Genomic DNA, 17,002 nt, shown 5'->3' with positions numbered 1-17,002 from the left:
TTTGATAATACAGGGAGCAATGATATAGGACGATAGTTAGAAACCAAGGTTAACTCCCCACTTTTATGAATAGGCACTACTCTTGCAGTTTTCCAGAGTTTGGGTATGTATCCAGACACCAAGAATTCATTAATTAGGGTTGTGACAGGCTTAGCAATTGCTGGGGCACTGAGCTTCAACAGCATTGCTGGGATTTGATCAGGTCCAGACTGGCTTTTCATTTTTAGTTTAGGTGTTTCTTAACGACATTGATTGGTACAGGTCTAAAATTGAACTTCTCTATATTGGGTCTTTGCTGTTTTAGTGGGGCCTGATCCACATTTGTAGTTTCAGGATGCGTGCCATTTATTAGTTTGTCAATCAGGGTAGTGGAGCATCCGACAAAATAACTATTAAAGACATTTGCTACTTCTAAGGGGAGTTGCAGGGTTTGGTTGTCCACATTGACAGTGGAGGGTTGTGAGTGGATTGGTGGATTTTGTAAGTTATTTATGAGTTTCCAAAACTTTCTAGGGTTTGATATGTTATTGTTCAGATTTTCACAGAAATATTGGGCCTTGGCCAATTTTGTATGTTTAGTGCATATATTTCGCCATTGTCTATATACACAGTGATCATTCATAGAGCCAGTATGCTTGAACTTTGACCACAATGAATCCCGAAACTGGTACATTTGAATGAAGTCAGCTGTGATCCAGTTCAAGTGTGCTCCTTTTACTCTCACCTTACGCAGCAGGGCATGTAAATTCCAAACTTGTAGGAGTTCAGACTGAAAAAATTCAACGGCAGAGTCTAGATCTGGGATTAGGTTTAATCTGTGCCAGGGGAGGTTCTTGATGTCATTTAGAAATGATTGAATATTAAATTTTTTGAAGGACCTGGTGATTTTAACCTTGGGAGAGGATTTATTTGCCTTTGTTTTGCGCACGCAGTACACTAAGCAGTGGTCACTGAAATTGTTAGAGAGAACACCTGCCTCCTGGATTCGGTCGGGAGAAGTGGAGAGAATCCAGTCGAGCAGGGTGTGTATTTATGTGTTTGTGTATATATGTATTTATGTGTTTGTGTATATATGTATTTATGTGTTTGTGTACATTTGTATTTATGTGTTTGTGTATATATGTATTTATGTGTTTGTGTACATATGTATTTATGTGTTTGTGTATATATGTATTTATGTGTTTGTGTATATATGTATTTATGTGTTTGTGTATATATGTATTTATGTGTTTGTGTATATATGTATTTATGTGTTTGTGTATATATGTATTTATGTGTTTGTGTACATATGTATTTATGTGTTTGTGTATATATGTATTTATGTGTTTGTGTATATATGTATTTATGTATTTGTGTATATATGTATTTATGTGCTTGTGTATATATGTATTTATGTGCTTGTGTACATATGTATTTATGTGTTTGTGTATATATGTATTTATGTGTTTGTGTATATATGTATTTATGTGTTTGTGTATATATGTCTGTAAATACATAAATATAAACATATGTATATATAACATATTTAGACATGTGTTTCTATGTTTCTCTATGTTGAAGCCCTTTGCAGTCTTTTTTTTTCCTCCTGAGACATGTGAGACCCCCTATCTTTGAGCCGTTAAAACTTTTTATTAACATTTTTAGAATGTTTATTAGACAGTGTTACACTGAAAAGTACAGTTACAATCATACGGCCAGATTACGAGTTTTGCGTTAGGAGCTATGCGGTGCTAACAAGCAGTTTATTCTCACCCCTCACTTCCCTGCAGTGCTGGTATTACGGGTTTTCAGAAATCCGGCGTTAAAAGACAAGAAGTGAGCGTAGAGCAAAATTTAGCTCCATATCTCACTTCAATACCAGCGCTGCTTAAGTTAGCGGTTAGCTGGTCGTACATGCTCGTGCACAATTTCCCCATAGACATCAATGGGGAGAGCCGGCTGAGAAAAAGTCTAACACCTGCAAAAAAGCAGCGTAAAACTCAGTAACGCAGCCCCATTGATTCCTATGGGGAAACACATTTTACGTTTACACCTAACACCCTAACATGAACCCGAGTCTAAACACCCCTAATCTTACACTTATTGACCCCTAATCTGCCACCCCCAACATCGCCGACACCTACATTATATTTATTAACCCCTAATCTGCTGCCCCCAACATCGCCAACACCTACATTGTATTCATTAACCCCTAATCTGCCGCCCCCAATGTCGCCGCAACCTACCTACACTTATTAACCACTATATTCAATTTATTAACCCCTAAACCTAAGTCTAACCCTAACCCTAACACCCCCTAACTTAAATATAATTTAAATAAATCTAAATAAAATTACTATTATTAACTAAATAATTCCTATTTAAAACTAAATACTTACCTATAAAATAAACTCTAAGCTAGCTACAATATAACTAATAGTTACATTGTATCTAGCTTAGGGTTTATTTTTATTTTACAGGCAAGTTTGTATTTATTTTAACTAGGTAGAATAATTATTAAATAGTTATTAACTATTTAATAACTACCTTGCTAAAATAAATACAAATTTACCTGTAAAATAAAACCTAACCTAAGTTACAACAACACCTAACCAAAGAAATCAGCTCTTTTTCCTGTAAAAAAAATTCAAACACCCCCCCAACAGTAAAACTCACCACCCACACAACCAACACCCCAAATAAAATGCTAACTAAAAAAACCTAAGCTCCCCATTGCCCTGAGAAGAGCATTTGGATGGGCATTGCCCTTAAAATGGCATTTAGCTCTATTGCGGTCCAAAGCCCTAACCTAAAAATAAAACCCACCCAATAAACCCTTAAAAAAATCCTAACACTAACTCCCGAAGATTCACTTACCGGGAGAAGTCTTCATCCAAGCGGCAAGATGTCCTCAACGAAGCCGGCAGAAGTGGTCCTACAGACGGGCAGGAGTCTTCATCCAGACGGCATCTTCTATCTTCATCCTTCCGGTGCGGAGCGGGTCCATCTTCAAGACATCCGACGCGGAGCATCCTCTTCTTCCGATGGCTTCTTCGTAATGAATATCACTTTAAGTGACATCATCCAAGATGGCGTCTCTTAGATTCCGATTGGCTGATAGAATTCTATCAGCCAATCGGAATTAAAGTAGAAACAATCCTATTGGCTGATGCCTTGAAGATGGACCCGCTCTGTGCCGGATGGATGAAGATAGAAGATGCCGTCTGGATGAAGACTTCTGCCCAACTGGAGGACCACTTCTGCCCATCTGGAGGACCACTTCTGCCGGCTTCATTGAGGACTAGTGATGTCGCGAACTTAAATTTTTTCGTTCGCGAACGGTGAACGCAAACGTCCGCAAAAGTTCGCGAACGGGCGAACTGGGCGAACCGCCATTGACTTCAATAGGCAGGCGAATTTTAAAACCCACAGGGACTCTTTCTGGCCACAATAGTGATGGAAAAGTTGTTTCAAGGGTACTAACACCTGGACTGTGGCATGCCGGAGGGGGATCCATGGCAAAACTCCCACGTAAAATTACATAGTTGATGCAGAGTCTGGTTTTAATCCATAAAGGACATAAATCACCTAACATTCCTAAATTGTTTGGAATAACGTGCTTTAAAACATCAGGTATGATTTTGTATCGATCAGGTAGTGTAAGGGTTACGCCCGCTTCACAGTGACAGACCAAACTCCCCGTTTTTAACGCACCGCAAACAACCGCAAACAGTCCATTTGCACAACCGCAAACTCCCCATTTGCACAAGGTTGGATACCAAGCTAGCCATGTCCCGTTCCTTATCCTCACTGATGTCATTGAAGGTCTCTTCCTCCACCCAGCCACGTACAACACCAAGGGTCCCCGAAAGGTGACAACAAGCCCCCTGGGACGCCTGCTGTGTTTGGTCTTCCACCTCCTCAAAGCCACCTTCCTCCTCTGACTCTTCTTCTTCAGACTCCTCTCTCTGTGTTGCCTCTCTCTGCGTTATTATAAGGTGTGTTAAGTAGTACTATTACTACCAGTTTAATCCCTGTTCCGTCCCCTATCAGGGGACGTGTATATGGCATGGATTTTAGGAACCGGGAGATGGAAAAAGATGATTGGTTGGTCCTCCTACTTCAAATTTGGGGCACAGCGCGTGCAATCTAATGTGCCACCAGAATAGGAGTGGTGTGTTAAGTAGTACTATTCCTATCAGTTTAATCCCTGTTATGTGCCGTTTTTATTGGTTTGGTTTTTGAAGCCACAGTGCTGCACCAGAGGCCAGAAAAATTAGGCATGTACACATGCCTGAAAAATTAGGTATTGTAGCAGCGGACAGAAAAATTGATGTTTGTTTCCCAGGCAGAAAGTGCCCTAAAACATTGCGGCTTGAACCCTAGTTGGTGGTGGATAAGTCACGCAAGTCATCCGGCATTCGAAGATAAAATACAGCAGCGTGTGGACCATTTTTAGCCCAAGGCAGCTCATCTCATCAGGCCTTTTTTACTCGTATGTATCGCCCAATGTCAGTCCCTTCGGGATCCATCCCTCATTCATCTTAATAAAGGTGAGGTAATCTAGGCTTTTTTGACCTAGGCGACTTCTCTTCTCAGTGACAATACCTCCTGCTGCACTGAAGGTTCTTTCTGACAGGACACTTGAAGCGGGGCAGGCAAGAAGTTCTATCGCAAATTGGGATAGCTCAGGCCACAGGTCAAGCCTGCACACCCAGTAGTCAAAGGGTTCATCGCTCCTCAGAGTGTCGAGATCTGCAGGTAGTCTGCTACCTGTCGGTCGAGTCGTTCTCTGAGGGTGGACCCCGAAGGGCTGTGGCGATGCATAGGAGTTAAAAAGCTCTGCATGTCCTCCATCAACAACACGTCTGTAAAACATCCTGTCCTTGCCGGCGTGGTCGTGGGAGTCGTAGGATTACTTTCACCTCTTCCCCTGTTAGATTCCCGTTGTGCTGTGACATCACCCTTATACGCTGTGTAAAGCATACTTTTTAATTTATTTTGGAACTGCTGCATCCTTTCCGACTTGTGGTAATTCTGTAACATTTCAGGCACTTTATGCTTATACCGGGGGTCTAGTAGCGTGGACACCCAGTACAGGTCGTTCTCCTTCAGCTTTTTTATACGAGGGTCACTCAACAGGCACAACAGCATGAAAGACCCCATTTGCACAAGGTTGGATGCCGAGCTACTCATGTCCCGTTCCTCATCCTCAGTGATCTTATGAAGGTATCTTCTTCCCCTCAGCCGCGTACAACACCACGGGTACCAGATATGTGACAACGAGCACCCTGGGATGCCTGTTGTGGTTGGTCTTCCTCCTCCTCCTCAAAGCCACATTCCTCCTCTGACTCCTCTTCCTCACAATCCTCTTCCAGCTTTGCCGCTGGTCCAGCAAGCGATGCTGATAAGGCTGTTTCTGGTGGTGATGGTGACCACAACTCTTCCTCTTCACGCTCATCTACGGCCTGATCCAGCACTCTTCGCAGGGCACGCTCCAGGAAGAAAACAAATGGTATGATGTCGCTGATGGTGCCTTCGGTGCGACTGACTAGGTTTGTCACCTCCTCAAAAGGACGCATGAGCCTACAGGCATTGCGCATGAGTGTCCAGTAACGTGGCAAAAAAAATCCCAGCTCCGCAGAGGCTGTCCTAGCACCCCGGTCATACAAATACTCGTTAACGGCTCTTTCTTGTTGGAGCAGGCGGTCGAACATTAGGAGTGTTGAATTCCAACGTGTCGAGCTGTCGCAAATCAAGCGCCTCACTGGCATGTTGTTTCACCGCTGGATATCGAAAAAGTGCGCCATGGCCGTGTAGGAACTCCTCAAATGGCAACACACCTTCCTGGCCTGCTTCAGGACGTCCTGTAAGCCTGGGTACTTATGCACAAAGCGTTGTACGATCAGATTACACACATGTGCCATGCACGGCACATGTGTCAACTTGCCCAATTTCAATGCCGCCACCAAATTACTTCCATTGTCAGAAACCACTTTGCCGATCTCCAGTTGGTGCGGAGTCAGCCACTGATCCACCTGTGCGTTCAGGGCGGACAGGAGTGATGGTCCGGTGTGACTCTCTGCTTTCAGGCAAGTCAACCTCAAGACGGCGTGACACTGCCGTATCCGGGATGTGGAATAGTACCTGGGGAGCTGGGGGGGTGCCGTTGATGTGGAGCAAGACGCAGCAGCAGAAGAGGACTCAGCCGAGGAGGTTATGGAAGAGGATGGAGTAGGAGGAGTAGAGGAGGTGGGAGCAGGCCTGCCTGCAAGTCGTGGCGGTGTCACCAACTCCTCCTCTGCAGAGCCATGCATTCCATGCTTGGCAGCCGTCAGCAGGTTTACCCAATGCACAGTGTAGGTGATATACCTGCCCTGACCATGCTTTGCAGACCAGCTATCAGTGGTCATATGGACCCTTGCCCCAACACTGTGTGCCAGACATGCCATTGCTTCCTTTCGCACAATCGAGTACAGGTTGGGGATTGCCTTTTGTGCAAAGAAATTTCGGCCGGGTACCTTCCACTGCGGTGTCCCAATAGCTACAAATTTTTTGAATGCCTCAGACTCCACCAGCTTGTATGGTAAAAGCTGGCGGGCTAACAGTTCAGACAAGCCAGCTGTCAGACGCCGGGCAAGGGGGTGACTTTGTGACATTGGCTTCTTACGCTCAAACATGTCCTTGACAGACACCTGACTGTGGGCAGATGAGCAGGAACTGCTCCGGAAGAGAGACAGAGTGCCGGATGGTTGAGAGGGCGCAAGGAGGACAGCAGTGGTTGACGTGGCTGAAGATGCTGGACCAGGAGGAGGATGGCGGCTTTGAGTTTGTGCGCTGCTTCTACTCATGTGTTGATCCAATAGGTGTTTGTGATGTGCGATCATGCGCCTTCGCAAAGCAGTTGTACCTATGTGGGTGTTGGACTTCCCACGACTCAGTTTCTTTTGGCACAGGTTGCAAATGGCATCGCTGTTGTCAGAGGCAGATGCACAAAAAAAATGCCACACTGCTGAGCTCTGCGATAACGGCATTCTGGTGGTGGCAACAGCATGCGTTGATTGGCGTGCTGTCTGGCTGACCCCGGGTGCCGATGCATGCTGTCTGACTGTGCCACTAGCTCCTTGCGACGACCTCCCCCTGCTTCCAACTCATCTCCTCCTCCTCTCTGTCTCCCCATCTGAACTTTCCCCCTGTTCTTCTTCTCTTCTAGCGGGCACCCACGTGACATCCACGGACGCATTGTCATCATCAACCGCTTCACTTGTATCTGACAAATCAACAAAGGAAGCAGCAGCAGGTACAACATCATCATCATCACACCGTACGTCCATGTCTGTAATGCTTCCTGACTGAGACATATCACTGTTATCTACATCCTCTGTCAATGATGGTTGCGCATCACTCATTTCTTCCAACTGATGTGTAAAAAACTCCTCTGACAGATCAAGTGAAGCGGCTGTGGTGCTAGTGTTGGTGGTGGCGGCAGGCGGGCGTGTGGTAACTTGAGAGGTGCCCCGAAGATAAGCTGGAGGAGGATGGTGCGTCAAGGTTCGGAGCGGAAGCTATAGAAGATTGGGTGTCCTGTGTTAAAAAGTCAACTATTTCCTCAGAAATTATCGAGTTCATGGGATGTGGCCTCTGAACACTGGGCATTATTCTAGGGCCAAAGGGAATCACAGCACCATGACCACGATGGCACCTGCGGGGTGGCCTGCCTCTGCCTGTCATTTTTTTTTAAATGTACACTTACACTACTATTAAACAAGATACGAGTGGTGGCACTGGGCAAGTGGGCACAGTATACGCTGTGAGCCTGACACAAAAAAGCAGACTGATGTTTCACAGTCCAAAAAGTTTTATTTGTTTTTAAATGTACACTTACACTACTATTAAACAAGATATGAGTGGTGGCACTGGGCAAGTGGGCACAGTATACGCTGTGAGCCTGACACAAAAAAGCAGACTGATGTTTCACAGTCCAAAAAGTTTTTTTTGTTTTTAAATGTACACTTACACTACTATTAAACAAGATATGAGTGGTGGCACTGGGCAAGTGAGCCCAGTATAAGCTGTGAGCCTGAAACAAAAAAGTAGACTGATGTTTCACAGTCCAAAAAGTTTTTATTTTTTTAAATGTACACTTACACTACTATTAAACAAGATATGAGTGGTGGCACTGGGCAAGTGGGCACAGTATACGCTGTGAGCCTGACACAAAAAAGCAGACTGATGTTTCACAGTCCAAAAAGTTTTTTTTGTTTTTAAATGTACACTTACACTACTATTAAACAAGATATGAGTGGTGGCACTGGGCAAGTGGGCCCAGTATAAGCTGTGAGCCTGACACAAAAAAGCAGACTGATGTTTCACAGTCCAAAAAGTTTTTTTGTTTTTAAATTTGCACTACTGTTACACTAGATATGAGTGGTGGCACTAGGCAAGTGGGCACAGTATACGCTGTGAACCTGGCACACACGCTGACAGGCATGCAACTGCAATTAGATTACACAAGCTGACTGTTTCACAGTCAAAAAAGTTTTTTTTTTTAAAATGTACACTACTGTTACACCAGATATGAGTGGTGGCACTGGGCAAGTGGGCCTGGCACACACGCTGGCAGGCAGGCATCTGCAATTAGATTACACAAGCAGACTGATGTTTCACAGTCAAAAAAGTTTTTTTTTTTTAAATTTACAATACTGTTACAGCAGATATGAGTGGTGGCACTGGGCAAGTGGGCCTGGCACACACGCTGGCAGGCAGGCAACTGCAATTAGATTACACAAGCAGACTGATGTTTCACAGTCAAAAAAGTTGTTTTTTTTCAAATTTACACTACTGTTACACCAGATATGAGTGGTGGCACTGGGCAAGTGGGCCTGACACACACTCTGGCAGGCAGGCAACTGCAATTAGATTACACTAGCAGACTGATGTTTCACAGTCAAAAAAGTTTTTTTTTTTAAATTTACACTACTGTTACAGCAGATATGAGTGGTGGCACTGGGCAAGTGGGCCTGGCACACACGCTGGCAGGCAGGCAACTGCAATTAGATTACACAAGCAGATTGATGTTTCACAGTCAAATTTTTTTTTTTTTTTAAATTTACACTACTGTTGCACCAGATATGAGTGGTGGCACTGGGCAAGTGGGCCTGACACACACGCTGGCAGGCAGGCAACTGCAATTAGATTACACAAGCAGACTGATGTTTCACAGTCAAAAAAGTTCTTTTTTTTTAAATTTACACTACTGTTACACCAGATATGAGTGGTGGCACTGGGCAAGTGGCTTGGCAGGCAGGCAGGCAACTGCAATTAGATTACACAGGAAAAAAAACACAAAAAAATAAAAAATGATGTTCTAGCCCTAAAAAGGCTTTTTGGGGTGCTGTCCTTACAGCAGAGATCAGATGAGTCCTTCAGGGCTGTAGTGGACACTGAATACACTAGCCTAGCTATCAATTTCCCTATTAAATCACCAGCAGCTACACTGTCCCTCCTCTCACTAACAATGCAGCTTCCGAATGAATCTAAAATGGCTGCTGTCCAGGAGCTGGGAGGGTCTAGGAGGGAGGGTCTGCTGCTGATTGGCTGGAATGTGTCTGCAGACTGTGAGATACATCATCAAAGTTTACTCAATGATGACGAATAGGGGCGGATCGAACATCGCATATGTTCGCCCGCCGCGGCGAACGAGAACATGCTATGTTCGCCGGGAACTATTTGCCGGCAAACTATTCGCTACATCACTATTGATGACATCTTGCCGCTTGGATGAAGACTCCTCCCGGTAAGTGAATCTTCGGGGGTTAGTGTTAGGATTTTTTAAGGGTGTATTGGGTGGGTTTATTTTTTAAATTGGGGACTTTGGGCAGAAATAGAACTAAATGCCCTTTTAAGGGCAATGCCCATACAAATGCTCTTTTCAGGGCAATGGTGAGCTTAGGTTTTTTTAGTTAGTATTTTATTTGGGGGGTTGGTTGTTTGGGTGGTGGGTTTTACTGTTGGGGGGGTGTTTGTATTTTTTTTTTACAGGAAAAAGAGCTGATTTCTTTGGGGCAATGCCCCGCAAAAGGCCCTTTTAAGGGCTATTGGTAGTTTAGTTTAGGCTAGGGTTTTTTTATTTTGAGGGGGCTTTTTTATTTTGATAGGGCTATTAGATTAGGTGTAATTAGTTTAAAGATCTTGTCATTTGTTTTTTATTTTCTGTAATTTAGTGGGGGGGGGGTTGTGATTTAGCTAATTTAATTTAATTTATTTAATTGTATTTAATGTAGGTAATTTATTTAATTATAGTGTAAGGTTAGGTGTTAGTGTAACTTGTGTAAGGTTTTATTTTACTGGTAAATTTGTATTTATTTTAGCTAGGTAGCTATTAAATAGTTAAAAACTATTTAGTAACTATTCTACCTAGTTAAAATAAATACAAAGGGGGGCGGAGCTAGGACTTGGCCAAGATAAGACGCAAAATATGAAGCTCCTGGTTTCCTTATACTAATCTATTGAATCTCTCTCTCATACTTCGATATCTAACATAAAAATACATTTTCTAGCTGCTATATTACTAGCTGATTCTAGAGATGTCAAGCTTGTCTCACATGATTTACCAGGAGCGGATTTAATTAAGCAGAAAGAAGACAGAGGCCTTCTCTTCCGATAAGCAACTTTCCCCTAGGTTTGCTGGGGTGAGTACTTTTATCCCACTGAAGTGACTGGATAGCCCTATAATCTCCAATTCTCACAAGCTCCCAGAACAGCACCTGCCTAAGATGAATAAAGAGATTCCTAATGCACTAGCTGCGTTTGGGAGCCGGATGGATGCCAATTTCACCTCACTCCTCCATTGTATCTCTCAAGACCGGGAAGATCCCACAACCATTTTCTACTATGATCCTGAACCTCTGCCTCGCATAACTACCTGCCTACAGGAGACCCCTTTGTGTACTCACCTTGCACCCGTTTTGTCCAAGATGGCGGTGCGGCCTGCCTGCATGGACCCTCATGATCACGTCCTCTCTATACTACAGAACTATCCTGCCTCTATACCAGACGCCACTGCTATTATCTGGGACCTCGCTCCGAAGCGGCCGATCGGGGCGGGGCTTGAAGCCGGCATATCTGCTGCAATATCCCTATGCAGTATCACGTCTGCCTATGCCCTAAATGATGTTGTTAGCCTGAAGCCAGCTCTTGAAACTGCATCGAGGCACACAGCTTACCGTGGACAAATAGAGAACCTCACGAGGGCTATAGAACACAGGAGTACAAGCATCGCTTTCTTCCCTGCAGAGAACAAATCAAGGTTCACATACCCTGTGCCTTGTTGGTTTCCGGGGAGAGCTCTTCTTCGTTCACCCTGGCAAACACCTTAGGAAAACTGGTATCGGCTAAATTTTAAAAGTATAAACTTGCAATCAGTGGTATCAGAGACTGCCTCCATAATCCCCACTACGCTCCTTTTTACTTTAAGCTACTGCTTCCTTGAATTGAGAGACATTGACTTTGTAGCCCCATATACGCTTGAACCTGCACCGTCTCTAAAGTTATAGCTGTGTTTCCCTAATGTTATATTTCGTGCACCCCCAGATTTTTCAGAGTTAAGGTTTATTAGTATTTATGCTTTTCTCTTTTATTGTAACTCACGTGTTATCATTGTTCGCACCGCACATGTATCTTCTTTCCTCAGAGCTCTAACTCATACCTCTTAGAAAATTTATATTTGGGACTTCATGTAATACCTACTCATTTAGGACATGTGGTGTTTTCGGCAGTCCCTGTGGATATTAAAGTAAATGCCCTTTGCTCTCAGCACCTGCTCATTTAAATTTTAGCACGATAGCCCCTAAACCCGCAACACCACAGGGCTTAAACCGGTACTGCATTTACTGAGGATATGTTAAACACCTGATGGTATATTCTATACTACCCACACAACCCCTAAGCTTAGATATATTACTATATTCATTTCCTTATCCACTAATACATCTTGACTGATATCTTAGTATAGTTATATGCTCCCTCTAACTTTTCCCACTACCCATTATTTGAGTTTTAGGGTGAGGAGAGATACACTCTTTGTTCTTAAGAGCCATGATTTACACAGGTTCCAAACGTATAGCTAGGACGTCATTATATGTTAATCCCTATGTTTTAGGTCTTATTCTAAAGCAGGTTGAGATAGGCGTGGTAGATAATCACACTGACATTAAGGCAAGACTTCTACACTTAGCACTTGACCCTATTCAATTAGTGGCTTTTTTTTTTTTTTTTTTTTACAGCATAATATACAAAACAATTCTTATTCATTGGCGAACTTCTAGGAGATAGTGTCTAATTATTACTTCTGTGGGTTCAGATCTCCGTAATCTGTCTGTTTTACGTATACCAAACAAAGCACTCACCTTGGCACTTTATTTTAGTTATCCCCCCGCTTGCATTTATAGCCCACACTATTCTATAAGTAAGCTCACCATACAGCTTGAAAGGGGTTTGCTCCGCCCTCCTCCTTTACTTTTTCGCCCCCTTCCCCCTCCATCTTGCCCATAACTCGAGTGGCTCTTGCCCACTGCAATACCTTTTCTTCCCCACTTTCTCCGACACACCTGTGGTCATTATAAAAATATAAAATGAAGTTATTTCTCAGCTAGCCCAAACCTTTATTTGATACCTCACTTGACATGACACATGTTTTCATCCGTTATGGTTGGCCTTTTAGTATTTGGTACTGCTATACCTATCTCTGAGAGTTCCAACATTAATGTATCACTCCTAAGCTTAGCTTTATAACCTTTCTTTAGCTGGATGGATAACTTTTACATAATAATATTGAGTGTTATATCTTGTGGTTAAGATTTTTAATGGGCAAATTATGCATTTTACCTGTTTCTGAAACTTCAATAAAAATTGTTTAAAAAAATAAATAAATACAAACTTGCCTGTAAAATAAAAATAAAACCTAAGATAGATACAATGTAACTATTAGTTATATTGTGGTTATCTTAGGGTTTATTTTATAGGTATTTAGTTTTAATAGGAATTATTTAGTTAATTATAGTAATTTTATTTAGATTTATTTAAATTATATTTAAGTTAGGAGGTGTTAGGGTTAGACTTAGGTTTAGGGGTTAATACATTTAATATAGTGGCGGCGACATTGGGGGCGGCATATTAGGGATTAATAAGTGTAGGTAGGTTGCGGCGACATTGAGGGGTTGCAGATTAGGGGTTAATAAATATAATGTAGGTGTCGGCGATGTTGGGGCAGCAGATTAGGGGTTCATAAGTATAATGTAGGTGGCGGCGGTGTCCGGTGCGGCAGATTAGGGTTTAATAAGTATAATGTAGGTGGCAGCGATGTTAGGGGCGGCATATTAGGGGTTAATAATATTTAACTAGTGTTTGCGAGGCGGGAGTGCGGCGGTTTAGGGGCTAATATGTTTATTCTAGTGGCGGCGATGTCCGGAGCGGCAGATTAGGGGTTAATAATTTTATTATAGTGTTTGCAATGCGGGAGGGCCTCGGTTTAGGGGTTAATAGGTAGTTTATGGGTGTTAGTGTACTTTTTAGCACTTTAGATATGAGTTTTATGCTACAGCGTTGTAGTGTAAAACTCATAACTACTGACTTTAGAATGCATTAGGAATCTTGGAGGTAGAGGGTGTACCACTCACTTTTTGGCCTCCCAGAACAGACTTGTAATACTGGCGCTATGGAAGTCCCATAGAAAAAAGGGTTTACAAAGTTTACGTAAGTCGGTTTGCGGTAAGGCCAAAAAAGTGTGCGGTGCCCCTAAACCTGCAAGACTCGTAATACCAGCGGTAGTGAAAAAGCACCGTTAGGACCTGTTAACACTGCTTTTTCAGCTTACAGCACAACTCGTAATCTAGCCGATTGTATTTTGTTATGTATTTTGTGCAATTTTTTTCTTGAGTGTAGGATAAATGGGTATTGGTAAGCGCTAAAAAAGCTTAAAAGGCTACAATAGGTAGATGCAGTTTAATACAATATAAACACTCCTATAAGTGATATATATACAAGGTTAAAACACAATGCATGGATCCATGTCTCGCAAAATTAAAAATTACAACGAATAAAAATATACCATAAAATCAAAGACGAGAGATAGCTCCTAAAATGCTATGACTTGCAGTGAGTAGACTAGTATTGTTCTACATGTAGGGCGGTGTATACAAATATTAGTACGATTACTGCAGACTTACGATAGATTGGCTAAAATGAATACATACATAAAAACTAGATAAAAATAAAGCCTGATGGAGAAAAAGTCTTGAGAAAGGCCTAGTCTAGGCCGAAACGCGTTGGCATACTGGTGAGCTTGTTTTTAATTACCCATATTGTTCTTCATATACAGTGTTGCACTATTTTTCTTCTCTCTTTCTTATTTTCAGGTTTCTAAATCGTTTATATGCTTAGATGATTATAGACGTTCAGCTTTCAAATATGCATATGTGATTTTGGATCTGTTTTTTATTCCTGGCACAAGGTGTGCCCCTTCTTTGGTGGTGATCATTTAATACACGTTTTTTACCTTTTTTTTTTTTCTTCAATTATTTTTCAATATTTTTCACTTTTTTATATTTTTTTTTCTGATTTTCACATTTTTTACAAATTTTGGAAATTTTTATACACACCCAATCCCCAACAACACATCTTCTTCACGACATCGGGAGGACTTTGTGATAGACTTTGTACTAATATTTGTATACACCGCCCTACATGTAGAACAATACTAGTCTACTCACTGTAAGTCATAGCATTTTAGGAGCTATCTCTCGTCTTTGATTTTATGGTATATTTTTATTCGTTGTAATTTTTAATTTTGCGAGACATGGATCCATGCATTGTGTTTTAACCTTGTATATATATCACTTATAGGAGTGTTTATATTGTATTAAACTGCATCTACCTATTGTAGCCTTTTAAGCTTTTTTAGCGCTTACCAATACCCATTTATCCTAACTTCTTTCATTAGCCTACTAGGAGGCTAGTTTATTAGTAAGCTTAAGGCTCCCTAGCAATAGCGCTCGGTTCACACACCACACTTCCCATTTTTTCTTGAGTGTAACAGTTGGCCATATCTCTGAAGTCATGCTATCTTAAAGCGTTAAATTTAATTGCGCTCATGTGGATGTGTTTGCTTTCGACTTGTAATACATGGGCTACTTACGATGCACGCAAACAGGTGCGATAAACCTGTTATTCCTCAAGTGCAACAGTTAGCACACCACTCGTAGTCTAACCCTTAGTTAGGAGAGACAGGGGTAATTTGTGATCCCCTCAACAGGCATATGGATGGTATACATCCATTCTATCAGTACTGAGATACTGGTATCTCTATAGAGCTAAGGTATTGGTGATCCCCTCATCAGGCATATGGATAGCATATATCCATTCTATCAGTATTGAGATACTGGTATCCCTCTAGAGTTAAAGGGACACTAAACCCAAAAAATTTCTTTCATGATTTAAGTAGAGAATACAATTTTAAACAACATTCCAATTTACTTCTATTATCTAATTTGCTTCATTCTTTAGATATCATTTATTGAATAAACAGCAATGCACATGGGTGAACCAATCATACAAGGCATCTATGTGCAGCAACCAATCAGCAGCTACTGAGCCTATCTAGATATGCTTTCAAGCAAAGTATATCTAGAGAATGACGCAAGTTAGATAATAGAAGTAAATTAGAAAGTTGTTTAAAATTGCAAGCTTTTTCTAAATCATTAAATAAATTTTTTTGGGTTTCATGTCCCTTTAAGGTATCAGTGATTACCTCATCAGGCAAATGGATGGTATATATCCATTATATCAGTACTGAGATACTGGTATCTCTCTAGAGCTAAGGAATTGGTGATTCTCTCATCAGACATATGGATGGTATACATCCATTCTATCAGTACTGAGATACTGGTATCTCTCTAGAGCTAAGGAATTGGTGATCCCTCATCAGGCATATGGATGGTATACATCCATTCTATCAGTACTGAGATACTGGTATCTCTCTAGAGCTAAGGTATTGGTGATCCCTCATCAGGCATATGGATGGTATACATCCATTCTATCAGTACTGAGATACTGGTATCTCTCTAGAGCTAAGGTATTGGTGATCCCTCATCATGCATATGGATGGTATATATCCATTCTATCAGTACTGAGATACTGGTATCTCTCTAGAGCTAAGGAATTGGTGATTCTCTCATCAGACATATGGATGGTATATATTCATTCTATCAGTACTGAGATACTGGTATCCCTATAGAGCTAAGGTATTGGTGATCCCGTCATCAGGCATATGGATGGTATATATTCATTCTATCCGTACTGAGTTACTGGTATCTCTCTAGAGCTAAGGAATTGGTGATTCTCTCATCAGACATATGGATGGTATATATTCATTCTATCAGTACTGAGATACTGGTATCCCTATAGAGCTAAGGTATTGGTGATCCCGTCATCAGGCATATGGATGGTATATATTCATTCTATCAGTACTGAGATACTGGTATCCCTATAGAGCTAAGGTATTGGTGATCCCCTCATCAGACATATGGATGGTACACATCTATTCTATCCGTACTGAGATACTGGTATCCCTATAGAGCTAAGGTATTGGTGATCCCCTCATCAGGCATATGGATAGTATATAGCCATTCTATCAGTACTGAGATACTGGTATCCCTCTAGATCTAAGGTATTGGTGATCCCGTCATCATGCATATGGATGGTATATAGCCATTCTATCAGTACTGAGATACTGGTATTCCTCTAGAGCTAAGGTATTGGTGATCCCCTCATCAGTCATATGGATGGTATACATGCATTCTATCAGTACTGAGATACTGGTATCCCTCTAGAGCTTAGTTATTGATGATCCAATCATCAGGCATATGGATGGTATATATTCATTCTATCAGTACTAAGATACTGGTATCTCTATAGAGCTAAGGTATTGGTGACCCCCCCCCAATCAGGCATATGGATGGTATATATC

The sequence above is a fragment of the Bombina bombina genome, chromosome 9 (genome assembly GCF_027579735.1).
Source record: "Bombina bombina isolate aBomBom1 chromosome 9, aBomBom1.pri, whole genome shotgun sequence".
Classification (NCBI taxonomy): Eukaryota; Metazoa; Chordata; class Amphibia; order Anura; family Bombinatoridae; genus Bombina; species Bombina bombina.
This window is presented reverse-complemented; position numbering follows the sequence as displayed.